Source organism: Telmatherina bonti (genome assembly GCF_933228915.1).
Source record: "Telmatherina bonti genome assembly, chromosome: 7".
NCBI lineage: Eukaryota > Metazoa > Chordata > Actinopteri > Atheriniformes > Telmatherinidae > Telmatherina > Telmatherina bonti.
The window spans coordinates 14,274,436-14,278,665 of record NC_136625.1 but is presented as its reverse complement, the minus strand read 5'-3'; the positions used below and the strand labels follow the sequence as shown (position 1 = coordinate 14,278,665).

Sequence of the window (4,230 nt, the reverse complement as noted above, 5' to 3'; positions counted from 1 at the left end):
TGTGTGTGTGTGTGTATATATATATGTATATATGTGTGTGTATATATATATATGTATATATGTGTGTGTATATATATATATGTATATATGTGTGTGTATATATATATATGTGTGTGTGTGTGTGTATATATATATGTGTGTGTGTGTGTGTGTGTGTGTGTGTGTGTGTGTGTAGCGGAATAGCCTCTACAAATTATGAATTTATTAATTACCTCGGAGCACCACTCATCACCTTTAATTAACTTAAAAGTCAGGCGGATGAGACACCTGAAATAAACTCAATTCAATAAACAGTCTCACTTCAAAGGAGTAAATCCTAAGAACGAATGAACCAGAAATCGTGCATTCAGAAATTATGACAATAACGGATGAATTGATTATACATATTTATTTACAATGATGGTAAACATACAGCAGTGAAAATGAGCAATGATGGAGAGGTGTTATTGGTGAGATGGTATGATGAATTTGTCAACATGGAATTTCATTTATAACATTAATAAAGAACGCTGAGATTAATTAAATGAGATGGAGCAGGAAGAAACTGGTTGGAATTAAGCAAATCGGGATGATTATCTTAAATCTTTGACAAGAACGAGTTCAATAATTCTAAATTTGGATAAGAATTCGAATTTAATTATTTAATTAGAATTTGATGTACTGGTTTGGGACATCACAAATGTCAGAGCGCTATCAGATCCTACTTTGAACGCTGAATCCGGAGTGTGGGTCGAAGCGGGTGGTTGGTCCTCTATTCGGTTCGTTTCCGGGGGAATTGGATCCCTGGAGCGTCAGAAGATGTAGGTCTACGCAGCTACTCTGGCCTTCTGGATCCGTTCAGCGGAGTTCCAGAGCGGTGTGATGATGATCCAGATTGTCCCAAAAATAGATAGTTCCAGATTTTACGTGTAAAGACGTAATGGAAAAAGTTGGAGCTACGGTTCTAGTTAATTACTGATCTCGGGAAAAATACTGGTTACAAATAAACACTTGTTGTACTTTCTCCCGTTCGGAAGAACGGAGAGGTAAAAACTTATAATGAAATAACAGAAGAAAAGAAGACGAAAGGCTAAAGACAAAAGCTAAGGACAAGAAAGAAACTTAGAGGAGACAAAAAGCTTAAACGAAGACAAAACGCTCAGGAGGAGAAAAAGCCCAGGAAGTTGGTCTGCCAGTCTAATTTAAACAGACCCGCCTTTCGAACTTCCAGCCAATCATGAGTTGCTTCTGTCAGAGGCTGACCAACCTTATCCAATCAGGTCAGCTCCAGTTCCTTCTCTCTGCATCTCATTAATGTGAACAGGATACTTTCAATTCCTTGCTTTGTCTGCCGCAATACACATCAAATCACATTCTTTCAGAGTTATGCAGATTCCTCGTTTGCTGGGGAAGGAAAGCATTTTATAGTATTACTTTCACACATGAAAAGATTGGCTACATGTAATTTTTATTAAAGGTGGATTAATTAATTGTCATGACTCGTCCTCATTGGGTGATCCTAAAAAGAAAACTCACATTTTATTCATTCATATTAGTAGCTTAAGAGAAGTCTGAAGCTTGGAAAACATAATCAACAATTATTTACTGCAGTGTTTATGATTAATGTGTGTGTGTGATCAGTTCAAGGAATTAAATCACATATCAAGATAAAATAATGGAAAAGAAGAAATTCAACCAAAACAATTAACCAGTCTTTTAGACTAAGTTAGATCGGTTCCTTCAATTGGGGAAAGAAGTTTGGATTCCTTCTGTCTCCTTCTCCGTCAGGGGAGGGGTTGTTCTGGCGCCATGGAGTCTCGTCTTTTGGCTTAGAAGTGTCATTTCTGACAAGAACCAGGGTTTGGTCAGATGCGACTCTCGGCATTTCCCCCGACCTGCGACCATAAATTGTTAGATGTGCTTTAATCCTTCGTGTTGACACAGCTGCATTCTGTAGGGAGTAAAGGTGTAAATCTCTGAGTGTCACCACGCCTCTTGGGTCAAATGGTCACTCTCTCTTCGTCCTGTGTGGACCAATCTTACTGCAGAGAAAGAAATACAACTATTGTATAATCCAGTCGAATGTTTTTAATCCTGGGAGGCCAAGATCACTACATATATGTCCACAACATTAACAGAAACATTTTTAATTGATTTCAGTTTTCAAATAGAATATTATTAATATGGTGATGCACAGAATCCACCACATAAGACTTTTTAAAAACTTTGATTTAGCTTTTGTTTCCCTGGTACAACACACATGATCAAAATGAGAAAGTTCACCAACAGCTTGTTGTTATTTTCTGCACCTGCCTGTTAATGAGCCATTGGTTTGGGTCAGGTGTGTTGCAGCAGGAAAACGCTAAAACCTGCTGGCCAGTCGCCCACAGGGACCGGAGTTGGTGACCCCTGGTGGCAGCGTTAACAACTGGAGCAAAAGCATGAAAATAAGTAGCTCAGTGGGGTACAACAGTAAACACGGGCTTATTGTCCCATACACCAGCCACTCTCAGTAGCAAAATATATCCCCTTCCAGTAATATCTCACTTAAACAGAATGCATTGTTCATGATTCTCCTGTGTTCCTTTTACTGCGCTCGGGCTTTTTCTCCAGCCTTAAATCCATTTATTATCTGGCTTTGTGGTCTTATTCCAGGTATTAATTGCACTTAAGACAGATCACCTGCTCCCACATGGGGAAAAATAAATCACTTCATTATTCACAGTGAACAGAGAAGCTCAGATTACAACAAAGAACACACACAAGGTCATCATCATTCTGCTGTATCTATTAAAAACAATCCCCTTTTATGGTTAATTTTTTTTATGTTGATATATTTAACTTTTACACATCTACTAATAATTTTCTTTTAAAAACTTCTACAAATGTAATTTTAAATCCTGAATAAAAGTGTTTCATACAGCTTTTTTTCCCTCAAACTTCTGCTCTCTGGCCTGAAAGCCATTGCTGAATAAAGCATGATGCGCTGAACAACTGTTGGATATCTTTTCATATCGACATGGACAGCAGCATCATAAATAAAGTGTGGTTGGAAACTATTCTGAGAAGCCTCTCATAGTTAAGTATTTATTGCCCACTAGCCTGTGTGTGTGTGTCTAATGTTGTATGTTTGCATCTTTATGTACTGCTACTAATGTGACTAAAACTGCTGGAACTTTTCATGGGGCTCATTTTCTCTGTTGGACAGGCTGCACTGTGGCTGGAAAGCCTCAGAAGTAATTAAACATGCATGATGTACTCACTTCTGACTCCTCTGCTCTTTCAGGAATAACACCGAGGGGCTACTTTCAGGTCCGCTTCCCAGAACCAAATGTCCACAACTCAACATTTTACGTCGACACTCTTGGGATACAAAAAAGGTTCCTCCTCTCCAATTGCTGCAGCTCGCTGCCAGTCGCAAACATCACCTGCAAAGCAAATAGATGCATTCTGCATGAGAACGACGCAAAGCTGCATTATCAAACTAAATGCAAGATTATACTGAAAACCATACTGATTTCCAAAAGGTTCTCAATCCTTCTGCACGCCGAATCGCTGTGTGCAGCAAGCATACTGTTTGCTTTCACTGCCTTATGACTTTGATGCATTTTTATGATTGAGAATAATTATTGTAGCAACATTTTATTTATGAAATAAAGCCATCACTCCAGAAACCTAAACGTGCTGTAGGCTTGTACATGTTAGAGAGCAGACACTATTTAACCCTTGCTTACACAACAGTGATTTTCCATCAGGTATGTCACGACAGAAGCTACTACAGCTTAGCACTGTACATATCAAAGCTTTCCTAGGAAAATAGCAAATTATCTTTCATGATTGATTTCTGTCATGTCTTTTTGAATTTAATTTCCTTTTTTTACTGTAATTTCAGTGTTTTTTCTTATTTCTCAACAGTTGCTTACACCATTGCCACATTTTACAAGGTCTGTTTTTGAAAAAGCCAAGGAATCCAAAAGAAAAAATAGATTTTTACATGTCCATGCAGGCTTTGAATGTTATCTGGGGGAGAAAACTGCTGCAGCGCAAGTCTTAGGCTTGTGTGATGGTGAGGCAAAGAGCTCAGACACCCAAACTCTTCCCAAAGTAGATGCAAAGCCAAGATAGATCTGTGACCACCCAGTCTGTCCTGAACATGTCAGCTGTGTTCTGTTCAAATGTATCTGAATAGTCCTCATGTACAGCCATGTTCTTCCACAGAATGGTGAAATGTGACAAATTCATTTACTCTTT

The 4,230-nt window shown here is 38.5% G+C and overlaps 1 protein-coding gene across 1 annotated transcript in view; it reads left to right on the top strand.

The window, feature by feature from the left end:
• Positions 1-4,230, top strand: part of epb41l3b (erythrocyte membrane protein band 4.1-like 3b) — a 51,175-nt gene that overhangs the window by 46,942 nt on the left and 3 nt on the right. Inside the window, exon 25 of the mRNA XM_079243719.1 lies at positions 3,266-4,230. This exon is cut by the window's right edge and continues 3 nt beyond it. The gene's annotated coding sequence lies outside the window, so the exon portion shown is untranslated. The remainder of the gene's footprint in view (positions 1-3,265) is intronic.